This window comes from Microcaecilia unicolor, chromosome 3, assembly GCF_901765095.1.
Source record: "Microcaecilia unicolor chromosome 3, aMicUni1.1, whole genome shotgun sequence".
Lineage (NCBI taxonomy): Eukaryota > Metazoa > Chordata > Amphibia > Gymnophiona > Siphonopidae > Microcaecilia > Microcaecilia unicolor.
Window position 1 is genome coordinate 433,072,807 of NC_044033.1, and position 14,563 is coordinate 433,087,369.

At 45.8% G+C, this 14,563-nt stretch overlaps 1 protein-coding gene across 1 annotated transcript in view; it reads left to right on the plus strand.

Annotated features, from left to right (window-relative positions):
- PDIA6 (protein disulfide isomerase family A member 6) overlaps nt 1–14,563 on the plus strand; it is a 121,294-nt gene that overhangs the window by 57,490 nt on the left and 49,241 nt on the right.

Sequence of the window (14,563 nt, forward strand, 5' to 3'; positions counted from 1 at the left end):
TTAGGTTGCTTCCAGTGGGCTGCAGAGACCACTCAGGCAGCACACATGGCGTGGCATAATAATAAAAATTGAGATTTAGTAAATCCCGGCGGCTTTCTGGAAACAAAAACACAGTGGGGTCCTGTCGTGTAAGGATACATTTTAAATTGATATTGCTTTTAAGAACAAACAAGCTGAGACTAACAGGATGCAAATCTCTCAGCATTAACTTCCTAAACAAAATGAGTCTTATTTTGCAGTACGACTACTGGCTCTAGTATTTCAGAATTCTGCTGCTGGCAGCATCTGAATTGTTTGACTCTCCTGTACACTCACCTGCTAGTGCCATCTGCCTGTAAGAACAAATAACCCACATACCGCTCACTATTCCATCAATCCCTAAAATCTTGTCATTAATATCTTTTTCCGATGTTTCTGGAAATTGAGAAAAGGAGGCATGTTTGCCACTACATAATATCAATATGCATGATGTGAGCTCTTTTCCATTTAAAACACAAATATCGCATATTAAATACCTTGATACATAATCTTTGTAGATCTCTTTCAGAAACCATTCACAAAACATAGACCTAATTATTCAGTCTCTTAAGTTATCCATATCTAATTAAACCTTAGTTTGTGGGGCAGACTTGATACCATGAAAATGACACTTGCCAATAGAATAATTTACCTATTAAGTATGCTACCTGTACAACTTTCAGCTCATTTTTTTTTAAGACAATGGATAAATTATCTTCCTTTTTGTAGAATTGTAAGCCTCCTTTAATTTCAGTTAAACTATTGAGACTGTCAAAGCAGAAAGGGGGTGTCAACTTTCCAGATATTTGTTGTATATCACAATTATTTTATTCTCCTTTCCGGCTCCAGCATGGTTGCAGTTGAAAAAGGCATTGTCTCCTCCTATCCCTTTGTATATTCTTGTTAATACCAAAGTAAATTACTTTTGTACTAACAAAAATATCATATATACCACCATAATGGCTTTCTATAATTTGGCTTCCTCAGTTCCTAAACCTCCTAATGTTCTAGAGGACGTTTTCTTATGGAAAAATAAGAAACTAAGGGCCCTGTTTAATAAGACGTGCTGTAGGCGCGCTAACGATACACCTATAGGAAAATAATGGATGTCTATTGTTAGCGCACACTAATTTTTAGTGTGTGCTAAAACGTTAGTGCACCTACAGCATGGTTTAGTAAACGGGGCCCTAAGATTAGACGGTGTAACTATAAGCTGGCCTATCTGGCAGCTTCGTAATGTTTGGTTCCTTAGACAATTATTTGTGTATGGCTGTCTCAAATTATTTGCACAAATTAAGCCGCTTTGATATTCTGGATTCTTAATTTCTCCATTGACATCAATTGTGTAATATAAAATTGAAAACCTGGAACTTAAATTGCATTTCTAAATAGTCTGTCATTGGCACTATTATTATTAATGGTTCTTGTGTAGCAAATCATAGGACATCAATGTTTTATAAAATGTTAGTCCTCTAATAGCTCTTCATGTAAGAGTACTCAACAGGTTTGGGAGAAAGGTCTTGATGGCTCATTATGAGAGGCACAGTGGTCTGTGGTATGGTCTTCAGGCCCCAGAGCATCAATGTCTACAGCCATTACTCTTTGGACTCCAAGAGAATAAAAGCTAGTAGGATCCTCCAAATCAGGTCTCTGTTGGTCGTGCAGATCTCATATCGGAACTTTGTTACATCTCTTATGAATGTTCACATATTACAATTTTTTGGTCTGATGTTTGGAACAAATTACAAGAAATATTCTGTTTTCAGGAACCAATTTCTTTCAAATATATTATTTGGAAATCGACTTCATATTTCAGAGCAAGATAAGCTCTTGTTTGACTTTTTACTCACGATTGCCTTCAAACTGATCATAGCACACTGGAAAGAGAATTCAAATGTCAACATCTGTATATGGTTGAACTGGACTCTCCTGCATAGAAAATATGAGCAAGCTCTAACTTTCCATTCATCTGGTGTCCCAGCCAGAATTTAAAAAATGGAAAACATTAGACTCTTTTCTTGTGTCATCGAATTCTTTATAATACTTATGTGATGGCTCAGCAGTCCATGTATTTAATTCTCGTTTTGTATCTATGACAGGAGTATTCATGTTTTCATATGTTTGAAATTTAATAAAAAGAATTATATTAAAAAAAAAAAGTGGGAACGACATCCAGTTCACCTACATTATTCTCAACTGTATCATCTGATCCTTCTATGGCACAGTGTGATGATGTCATCAGCTGGTTGTTCACAAATTTTGACGACTGCGTCCATGGTGATGTAGTCCGTGAATGTGCTGTTCTCAGACAAGAAATGGGATAGAGGCAAGGTATCTTACATAGTAGATGACGGCAGATAAAGACCTGTATGGTCCATCCAGTCTGCCCAACAAGATAAACTCATTGTATGAGCTACTTTATATGTATACCTGACCTTGATTTGTCCTTGCCATTTTCAGGGCACAGACCGTAGAAGTCTGCCCAGCACTACCTTTGCTTCCCAATTATCGGTGTTACCACCCAATCTCCGCTAAGCTTCTGTTGATCTTTCCTTCTGAACAGGATTCCTTTGTGTTTATCCCACGCATTTTTTAATTCTGTTACCATTTTCATCACCACCTCCCGTGGGAGGGCATTCCACCACCCTCTCCGTGAAGAAATACTTCCTGACATTTTTCTTGGGTGTGCCCCCCTTCAACCTCAATTCAAGTCCTCTAGTTCTACCGCTTTCCCGTTTCCAGAAAAGGTTTGTTTGCGGATTAGTGCCTTTCAAATATTTGAACGTCTATCATAACACCCTTGTTTCTTCTTTCCTCCCGGGTATACATGTTCAGGTCAGTAAGTCTCTCCTCGTATGTCTTATAATGCATATCCCATACCATTTTTGTAGCTTTTCTTTGCAGTGCTTCAAGTCTTTTTACCTCCTTAGCAAGATGCGGCCTCCAAAACTAAACACATTCCTTGTCATCAAGCAGATGCAGCCGTTACAGATGGGTTGTGTCCATCAACCAGCAGAGGGAGATAGAGAGCACACTTTTTTCAGTGCCTCATACCAGCTTGCTCCACTGCCTCTCTTCAGTAATCTCTATCTCCCCTAGCAGAGTGGCTGCAGCTTCATCGAGCTCCATCTCAAATCTGCCTGGAGGTTGCTCCTGTGCTTTTGCCAGTTGTTAGCAGGGGTGTTGGAGGCTATAGCAGCTTCACTTTAAAGGCACATAGGTTCGCCCTTTCCCTGCCTTACCCATACCTCCGTGGATGTGGACACATTGCTTAGCTTTCCCTGTCCTTCCCCACCAACAGTGGATGCAGGCACATAGGTTCGCCCTTTCCCTGCCTTTCCCATTCACCTGAGCCTCCGGAGTTCTATTTACCTCTGCTTTCCTCATAGCGTTAAAAAAAAAAAAGTTGCGTCGCGCTTTGGCGCTTAGACGCTGGAACAGAGGTTTTTCCTTGCCTTTTTCTGTGGGACCGGAGCTGTGATACTTGGTCCAGTGAGGTAAGAGTGTTTTCTGACTCCTCCAGGGTGGGCCCGCGATCGGGGCGATTTTGGCGCGAACCACCATTTTGAATTTTACCGCCGTTTTCGGCGATGGCTGCAGAGACAGTAAAGCACTGTTCCAAGTGTGGTAAGCGCAGATCAGCAGCGGGGCTCTCTAAATCGTGCTGTACAGACGTTAGAGCCAGCCCGAGCATGGCGAGCGATGATTCTTCGCGCTCTGAGCTGGCAGCGGGCGCCATTTTGAATTTACCACATGTCGCGACCTCCGCTGAGTCGGAGAGTCCTGAGCCCGGGGGGAGGCCTCGGAGTGGGGCTGATATGGGAGCTATTAGCCCCGGCAGAGATCTGGGTGCCCAGGGTGAGTTTTTCTTCCCTGATTTTGTCTTATTAATGCATAAAGCATACATGCTTAAAAGAGCTCTCCCACAAAGCCCGGCATGGGCCTCTTCTAATGCCCCCCCCCCCCCCCCCTGGTGGATTCTAGCCTGGGTATGCCCTCTGAGGCGTTATTCCCTGATAATTGGCAGAATATGAAGCGCAGAAGGGCTCATTCCCCTTCAGAGAGTGCTGCACCTCCTCCCTCCCCCCCCCCCCCCCCCCCCCTGTGGTCGGGCTGCGAGGATTCGGATGACTCTGGCAGGCCTTCATGGTCTGAGGAGCCAGTCTGGTGCAGAAGTGACTCAGGATCTGGACGATCCCTCCGTGGTGAGAATTTTCCACCGTGATGAGCTGCCAGCGCTTATTTCTGATGCCCTGCAGGCTCTCTCTATTGAGGACCCTGCCAGTGGCACAGCCTCCTCTGTGAATCCTAGGATGGCTAGTACCAAAAAGCCTGCTCGAGCCTTTCCTTTGCATGACTCCATCCAAGAGCTTATTTCGGCTCTATGGGCTGACCCCGAGGGACCTTTGAAAGTTTCCAGGGCTATGGGGCAATTATACCCCCTGAGTGAGGAGCATATGGCTCGCTTTGCTATTCCTAAAGTGGATGCCCTAGTCACAGCTGTGACAAAGAGAACTACCCTCCCTGTTGAAGGAGGTGTTGCCCTGAAGGATATTCAAGACCGTAGACTGGAATCAGCACTTAAACGGTCATTTGAAATTGCAGGTCTCACTATTCGGGCATCTGCATGCAGTTGTTATGCTGCTAGAGCCTGCCTGGCTTGGTTGCAACAGGCAGTGGAACAGCCCGGTGATGGAGCGGAGCCCTTTTCAGATGTGGCTCCGCGGATGGAGTCGGCCTTGTCCTTTCTTGCTGACGCCCTTTATGATATTGTCAGAGCTTCAGCTAAACACATGGCAGTAGCAGTGGCGGCTCGCCGTCTTCTTTGGCTACGGCATTGGGCGGCGGACATGGCCTCTAAGCAAAGGTTGGTGAAGTTGCCCTTTCAAGGCCTTCTTCTGTTTGGTGAGGAGTTAGAGAAAATTGTGAAGGGCCTGGGTGAGGCTAAACCCCAGCGCTTGCCCGAAGATAGGCCTCGGCCTTCCTCTAAGGGTGCGGCGGTCCACTCTTACAGACCTCGCTTCCGTGAAGCTCAAAGGTACCGCCCGGGGCGTTCTGCTGGGTTCACTTTTCGTGCCCATTTTCAGCAGAGGAGCTCCTTTCGCTCGGACAAACGTTCCACAGCCACTGGCTCAAGGCCTGGAGTTCAGGGGCGACCCTCTCAATGATGGTGCGCCGGCTCTCTCCTCGAGTCCTGTCATCAGAGGACGTCTTTCCCTCTTTGCCGAGGAATGGGCCAACATTTCCTCAGATCAGTGGGTCTTGGACCTGATCAGAGACGGTTACAGAATAGAATTCAATGCCCCTGTAAGAGACGTGTTTGTGGAGTCCCGATGCGGTTCTGCCGCCAAACGGGCGGCGGTAGGGAGACTTTACAAGGTCTGATTCAGATAGGGGCCGTGTCCCCGGTACCTCCCGCCGAACCCGGCTGCGGCCGCTACTCCATCTATTTTGTGATGCTGCAAAAAGAAGGGTCTTTTCGCCCTATTCTGGACTTAAAAGAATTAAACAAGTCCCTGAGAGTGAGGCATTTTCACATGGAAACCCTGTGCACCGTCATTGCGGCGGTACAGCCAGGAGAGTTTCTCACGTCTCTGGACCTGAAAGAAGCTTACTTGCACATTCCAATTTGGCCCCCGCACCAAAAGTTTCTGAGGTTTGTGGTGATGGGAAAGCATTTCCAGTTCCGGGCCTTGCCTTTTGGCCTCGCCACAGCTCCCCGCACCTTTTCGAAGGTTATGGTGGTAGTAGCTGCCTTTCTAAGGCGAGAGGGTATTCGGGTTCACCTGTACCTGGACAACTGGCTCATTCGAGCAAACTCTGCTGCAGAGAGTCAGCATGTAACAGCCAGAGTGGTCTCAGTACTTCAATCTCTGGGCTGGGTCGTCAATTTGGCCAAAAGTCACCTGACCCCCTCGCAGTCTCTAGAATATTTGGGGGCCAGGTTCGACACAGCCTCGGGGTATGTGTACATAGCCGAGCAAAGGTGGTGCAAGCTTCAGAATCAGGTCCGTCTGCTTCTGAGGATGCCCCACCGCGAGCTTGGGACATTGTCCGTATGCTTGGATCAATGACGGCCACCATGGAACTGGTGCCCTGGGCGAGAGCGCACCTGAGACCTCTACAGTATGCTCTACTCCAAAGATGGTCTCCAGTTTCTCAGGATTACCAATGCAGACTCTCTTGGCTCCCTGCGGCCCGACTCAGCATGGAGTGGTGGCTCTCAGACAGCATGCTGCGGCGAGGAATGCTGCTGGCGCTCCCCGATTGGTGCTTAGTGGTGACAGATGCCAGTCTGAAAGGCTGGGGTGCACATTGCAAGGGGAAGCATGCCCAGGGTCTATGGACACCCGAGGAGTCGGAGTGGTCCATCAACCGCCTAGAGTTGAAAGCGGTGTTTCAGGCGCTTCTGGCCTTTCAAGTGACCCTGGAAGGATTGGCTGTCAGAGTGATGTCAGACAACACGACAGCAGTGGCCTACATAAATCGACAAGGCGGCACTCAGTGCAGAACTCTAGCCGCGCAGGCCAAACAAATTTGCCACTGGGCCGAGCTGCATCTACAGTTTCTGTCGGCAGCTCACATTGCAGGTCAGAGCAACGTGCAAGCCGATTATCTAAGCAGGCATCAGATCGATCCAGCGGAGTGGGAACTTGTAGACGAAGTGTTCCTGCAGATATGTGCCAAGTGGGGCAAGCCCGTGATGGATCTAATGGCGACAAGCTCCAATGCCAAAGTCCCGTGCTTCTTCAGCAGACGGAGAGATCCTCGCGCGGCGGGGTTGGATGCCTCAGCCCACTCTGTGTTCCCTCCGTGGCCCTTGATAGGGTGAGTGCTCCTGCGGATTCGGCTGCATCCAGGAGAAGTGGTTCTCGTCGCCCCGGATTGGCCCAGGAGGCCTTCGTATGCGGACCTCAGACAGATGCTCGTAGAGGATCCCCTTCAGTTACCTCTGGTTCCCAACCTGTTGTCACAGGGTCCGGTGACCATGGAGGATTCCGGCTGATTTGGTCTTATGGCCTGGCGATTGAGAGGGCGCAATTGAGAGGCAGAGGCTATTCCAATAAAGTAATTACCACTCTCCTGCAAGCCCGCAAGCGTTCCACTTCCGTGGCTTATGCCAGGATTTGGCGCCAGTTTGAAGTCTGGTGTGCTTCCAAAGAGATCACACCCCTGCGGGCTCCTGTCTCACCGATTCTGGACTTTTTGCAGGATGGTGTACAAAAAGGCTTGGCCTATAAATCCCTGCGGGTGCAAGTGGCAGCATTGGCCTCCCTGTGTGACAAGGTTGAAGGCGTGTCTTTAGCTGCTCATCCGGATGTGGCACAGTTTCTTAGAGGGGTGCTTCGGCTCCGTCCTCCCGTGCGTGCACCTTGTCCAGCTTGGAACCTGGGGCTAGTGTTGAAGGCCCTTCAGGGTGCTCCCTTTGAACCGCTTCGGCGTGCTTCAGAGAAAGATTTGACACTGAAGGCTGTCTTGTTAGTGGCCATTACTTCGGCGAAACGGGTGTCAGAGCTCCAGGCACTGTCCTATAGAGACCTTTTTCTGCAGTTTTCAGAGTCCGGGGTCACGGTTCGGACCGTGCCTTCCTTCTTGCCTAAGGTGGTTTCAGCATTTCACCTAAACCAGCCTATTTTCTTGCCCTCCTTTGTCGAGGAGGAGTTTCCAGAATCTTTTGGGCAATTGCACCTGTTGGACGTGCGCAGGACTCTGCTGCAGTATCTGCGAGTTACTAACTCTTTCAGGACCTCTGATCATCTGTTTGTTTTGCTATCAGGTCCTCGCAGAGGGTCTCCAGCGTCTAAAGCCACTATTGCCCGCTGGCTTAAAGAATCTATCTTTTCAGCTTATTTGCTTGCCAGCCGGCCTCCGCCTGATTCCTTTAAGGTGCATTCCACTAGAGGAATTTCCTCTTCTTGGGCTGAAACTGGAGCACTCTCTCTTCAAGAGATTTGTAGTGCAGCAACATGGGCTTCTAAGCTCTCTTTGGCCCGACATTACTGGCTGGATGTGGCTGCCAGGAGGGACGCACATTTTGGAGCGCAAGTGCTGGCGCGTGGTGTGGCTTGGTCCCACCCTATCTAGGGATTGCTTTGATACATCCCATCTGTAATGGCTGCATCTGCTTGATGACAAGGAAGGGAAAATTAGGTTCTTACCGTGATAATTTTCTTTCCTTTAGTCATAGCAGATGCAGCCATGATCCCTTCCTTTCTGATGCTATCTGCTGTAAATCTATTTCAGGTTCTGTTCGTGTTTCCTGGAGATTCCGTCCTTGGGAGAAAGTCGGAAAACAGTCTTCAGGATTCTTGTTCAATTAAAGGAGGATGACTTAATTCCCTCCAGTTTCATGTTTTGGAGGATGAGTTTATTCCCTCCATTCTGAGTTAATGCCCTTTGTTGTAGGGCCATCGTTCGCTGTGAGGAAAGCTTATATTATTCCCATTGCGGTTTGCCATACTGCTTTGGAAGCTTCAAATACTGAAGAGAGGCAGTGGAGCAAGCTGGTATGAGGCACAGAAAATAGTGTGCTCTCTATCTCCCTCTGCTGGTTGATGGACACAACCCATCTGTAATGGCTGCATCTGCTATGACTAAAGGAAAGAAAATTATCACAGTAAGAACCTAATTTTCCCATAGTCCAGGTGGGGCCTCACCAATGACTTATATAGGTGCATCAACACCTCCATTCTTCTGTTGTTTATACATCTCTCTATACAGCCTAGCATCCTTCTGTCTATGGCCACTGCCTTGTCACACTATTTTGTCATCTTCAGATCCTCGGATACTATCACCCCAAGATCCATCTCCCTGTCTGTGCATATCAGACTCTCACTGCCTGACACATATGTCTCCTGTGGATTTCTACTCCCTAAGTTCATTTTTTTTTTTTTTTTTAGTTATTTGCATTGAACTTTAATTGCCAAATATTAGACCATTCTTCTAGCTTCTGTAGATTTCTTTTTCATGTTTTACACTCCCTCCGGGGTGTCTACTCTGTTACAATGGTATCATCCATAAAAAAGGAAAACTTTACCTTCTATCCCTTCTGCAGTGTCACTCACAAATACAGTGGTGGAAATAAGTATTTGATCCCTTGCTGATTTTGTAAGTTTGCCCACTGACAAAGACATGAGCAGCCCATAATTGAAGGGTAGGTTATTGGTAACAGTGAGAGATAGCACATCACAAATTAAATCCGGAAAATCACATTGTGGAAAGTATATGAATTTATTTGCATTCTGCAGAGGGAAATAAGTATTTAATCCCTCTGGCAAACAAGACCTAATACTTGGTGGCAAAACCCTTGTTGGCAAGCACAGCGGTCAGACGTCTTCTGTAGTTGATGATGAGGTTTGCACACATGTCAGGAGGAATTTTGGTCCACTCCTCTTTGCAGATCATCTCTAAATCATTAAGAGTTCTGGGCTGTCGCTTGGCAACTCGCAGCTTCAGCTCCCTCCATAAGTTTTCAATGGGATTAAGGTCTGGTGACTGGCTAGGCCACTCCATGACCCTAATGTGCTTCTTCCTGAGCCACTCCTTTGTTGCCTTGGCTGTATGTTTTGGGTCATTGTCGTGCTGGAAGACCCAGCCACGACCCATTTTTAAGGCCCTGGCGGAGGGAAGGAGGTTGTCACTCAGAATTGTACGGTACATGGCCCCATCCATTCTCCCATTGATGCGGTGAAGTAGTCCTGTGCCCTTAGCAGAGAAACACCCCCAAAACATAACATTTCCACCTCCATGCTTGACAGTGGGGACGGTGTTCTTTGGGTCATAGGCAGCATTTCTCTTCCTCCAAACACGGCGAGTTGAGTTCATGCCAAAGAGCTCAATTTTTGTCTCATCTGACCACAGCACCTTCTCCCAATCACTCTCGGCATCATCCAGGTGTTCACTGGCAAACTTCAGACGGGCCGTCACATGTGCCTTCCGGAGCAGGGGGACCTTGCGGGCACTGCAGGATTGCAATCCGTTATGTCGTAATGTGTTACCAATGGTTTTCGTGGTGACAGTGGTCCCAGCTGCCTTGAGATCATTGACAAGTTCCCCCCTTGTAGTTGTAGGCTGATTTCTAACCTTCCTCCTGATCAAGGATACCCCACGAGGTGAGATTTTGCGTGGAGCCCCAGATCTTTGTCGATTGACAGTCATTTTGTACTTCTTCCATTTTCTTACTATGGCACCAACAGTTGTCTCCTTCTCGCCCAGCGTCTTACTGATGGTTTTGTAGCCCATTCCAGCCTTGTGCAGGTGTATGATCTTGTCCCTGACATCCTTAGACAGCTCCTTGCTCTTGGCCATTTTGTAGAGGTTAGAGTCTGACTGATTCACTGAGTCTGTGGACAGGTGTCTTTCATACAGGTGACCATTGCCGACAGCTGTCTGTCATGCAGGTAACGAGTTGATTTGGAGCATCTACCTGGTCTGTAGGGGCCAGATCTCTTACTGGTTGGTGGGGGATCAAATACTTATTTCCCTCTGCAGAATGCAAATAAATTCATATACTTTCCACAATGTGATTTTCCGGATTTAATTTGTGATGTGCTATCTCTCACTGTTACCAATAACCTACCCTTCAATTATGGGCTGCTCATGTCTTTGTCAGTGGGCAAACTTACAAAATCAGCAAGGGATCAAATACTTATTTCCACCACTGTATACTGACCAGAATCAGCCCCAGCACTGATCCTTGAGGCACTCTACTACTCACCTTTCCCTCCTCTGAGTGAATTCCATTAACCACCACCCTCTGGCGTCTGCCCATCAACCAGTTCCTAATCTAGTTCATCACTTTGGGTCCTATCTTAAACCTGTCAAGTTTATTCAAGAACATAGTTTTACCAAAGGTAAATCGTGCCAAACGAATCTCATTGAATTCTTTGACTGGGTGACCAAAGAACTGAATCAAGTATGTGCGATAGATGTAATCTACTTAGATTTCAGCAAAGCCTTTGACATGGTTTCTCATAGGAGGTTGTCTTGGATCTTTCAACTTATTGGCTTCCAGGAAATTCACTATCCTTTCCTTCAGCAATACTTCCATTACTTTTCCAATAACTGAAGTGGGGCTTACCGGCCTGTAGTTTCCAGCTGCTTCTGTGTCACCGCTTTTGTGAAGAGGGGCCACATCTGCTCTTCTCCAATCCCACGGAACCTCCCCTGTCGCCAAGGATTTATTAAACAAATCTTTGAGGACCCGCCAGAACTTGTCTGAGCTCCTTCAGTATCCTGGGATGGATCCCGTCTGGTCCCAAGGCTTTGTCCACCTTTAGATTTTCAAGTTGTTTATAAACACACTGTTCTATGAACGATGCTATATCCGCTCCATTCTCATATGTACTTTTGCCAGTCAATCGTGGTCCTTCTCCGGGATTTTCTTCTATGAAAACAGAAGTATTTGTATAGCACACTTGCTTTTTCTTCATCATTTTCCACATAGCGGTTTGCAGCATCTTTGTCTCACAATTCCATTTTTAGTCTTCCTCCTTTCACTAATATGCCTGAAAAACATGTGTTGCCCCTCCTTACATTTCTAGCCATTTGTTCTTCCGCTTTTGCCAGATGTATATCTCTCTTGGCTTCTTTCAGTTTCATCCGGTATTCCTCTCTGTGTTCCTCTTCTTGAGTTTTTCTGTATTTCATGAATGCCAACTGTTGAGCCTTTATTTTCTCAGCCACTTGCTTAGAGAGAACCATATCGGTTTCCTTTTTCTCTTGCTTTTATTTACTCTCCTTACATAAAGATTTGTAGCCATATTTATAGATTTCAGCCTGGACCACTTCCTTGCCACTTCTCATATGTCCTCCCAGCCCATCAGCTCTTTCTTCAGGAATTCCCCCATTTTACTAAAGTCAGCATGTTAGAAATCTAGGACTTTGAGTTTTGAGTGGCTGCCCTCCACTTCAGTTGTTATATCAAACCAAACTGTTTGATGGTCACTGCTGCCCAAGTGGGCACCCATTTGTGAGCACCAGATCCAACATCGCTCCTTCCTTCGTTGGTTCTGTCACCATTTGTCTGAGCAGAGCATGTTGAAAAGCATCCACGATCTCTCTACTTCTTTTCTGATTCCGCAATTGGAACTTTCCAATCCGCATCCAGCAGGTTGAAATCTCCCAGCAACAGCATCTCTTTTCTTTCCCAACTTTTGGATATCTGTAACCAGATTTTTATCTAGTTCCTCCGATTGTCAACAGCTTCTGTACTGCACTTCATTGTCAACAGCTTCTGCACTACTAAAATGTTCAGTTTTTGGCGCATTGTAAGTGGCACTCAGACTAATGAAAATAAGCTTTACTGAAACAGTTTGCAATCATCTGCTGGGTAAGGGAGTTTCAAGCTGAATGCAGCATTTGCATTGTATCGAATATTGATTTTAGACTTAGTTTTGTTTTCAGCACTCTCAGTTGCTTCGCCACCAATCGCCTGTACTTCACCTTGAGGTTCTTTATTAGTCCAATATCACATGGTTGTAAGCATGACATAGCATTCGGTGGCAGAACTGCTAGTGTTACAGCATCGATATTCTTTACCTTTAGATACGCAGGGCAGTTGTCCACAACAATCAGTACACGCCATTTCTGTGCTATAAATCGTTTGTTCAGTTTAGTAGCCAATTGGTGAAAATATCTGAAGTCATCCAAGCCTTTTTGTTGAATGTGTACTCTGTTGGTAGCATTTTAGCGTTCATACGCATGTTTTAACTAATACTTCATATGCATGTTTTAGCTTGCCTCGTCCTGTCATGTCCAATTTATTGTTTGTTTTTTTTCCAAGATTTGGTCTGGAATGTATGACTGACTAACTGTTTTTGCCCATTTTCAATGTAATTTATTATAGCGATTTTCATTTCCAAATTCACCGCTGCTGTTTTTACGTTTGTTGGACATTAAAACAAGCCGACAGTTCACTCTTAGTTCTATCGCAGTGTCTGTCTCTTATACACATGGTACAATGAAGCCTCGGCCCTGTGTAGGAAGGTTTCTTGTAACCGGAAGTCCGCTATAACCGAACTGAAATACATTGGAGGGACTAAAATTTTAGTCTGCTGTATCAGTGCCCCTTATATCCAGGTCCCTTATAACAAAGTTCTACTGTATCTCAGTTGAACTTCCTGTATTATATAATGACATTATGGCCTTTCATCAGTACCAACAGAAATAGAGGCTGACCAACAGATAAAGCCAACTTGGGAGATGGTTCTTAAAGAAATGTTTAATTGATTGTTCCCTTTCATCAGTACCAAAAATTGTTCACAAGTGCTTAGCAGTCATCATAGCATCTCTGTGCAGACTTGGAAGTACATGTGTTTCCCTACCTAGACAATTGGCTGGTCAAAAGCACATCAGAGGAAGGGGAAAAAGCATTAATGTGCTGAACAATTTGGCTGCTTGCACTTCTAGGGTTTGTCATAAACTATCCCAAGTTGCAGCTCAGGCAATCACAACGATTGAAGTTTAGGAGCTTTCCTAGATACAGTTTGGGCTTATACGTTTCTTCTGCAACAGATCGAAACTCTGATTTCATTAGTCACAGAAGTAAATGATGACAGACCTGCACAGTCCAACCAGTCTGCCTATAAGACTAAACCTGCCCCTGCCACTCTGCAGATTAGTCATTCATGCTTTAACACTGGTTGGTCAGTTATGATGGAGTTTTGGTTTTGGGATAATATATGTTATAACCAAATTATTGCTAACAGTATTTAATTTGTTATTTTAAGTTGTCTTTCCCTCTCCCTTGAGCACTATACCACCCTCACTATCAGCATATGATGGTAAAATGATATACAGTATCGGAGTTGCTGAATCTTCATCTCTCTTGCCATTTGTGGGACGCAGACTGTAGAGGTCTGTCTAGCATTGCAGTGTCAGCAGTTATCAGCTCAGCAGATATTGAAAATGCTGGGCTACATGGCCCCCACTCTCTGACTCTCATGGTGTGCCTCAGTTTGAGGCAAGCTCAGTGGAACTTGTCTTCTCAATGGTCATGGGCCAGAGAGACCTTCAGGACGTGGTTTCCATCATCACTTCTTTCAAGGAGCCAGTATTGGGATGAATGGTTCCATCCAATCTGGCCAAAGGTATATCCTTCCAAATTTCACAAATTCAAGAGATATTAATGACGGTTGTATCTAGCCTGAGATGGGGAGCTCATGTAAATGAGTTACACATTCAGGGTCTATGGACTGCTCAGGAAAAATTTCTTGGAGCTAAGGGCAGTATGGAACAGTCTAAAAAACAACAACTTTGAGATCAGTTAACAAATCAAATAATTCTTATTCAAACAGACAATTAGGTTGAAATGTACTGCATCATCGAGCAGGGACGGGACAGGTTCATACCTTTTGTGTTAGAAAGTAGTCAGGATGTGGAAGTGGGCCATGTCATAAGGGATATCACTCAGCCATATACCTGGCAGGGAAAGAGAAGTGTCTGGCAGACAGGGTAAGTTGGGTCTCTGGACAGGGGCGTAGCCCAGAAGATTCTTTTGCGAATGGGGCACACCCTTGATGGATCTTTTTGCAACTCATTTCAA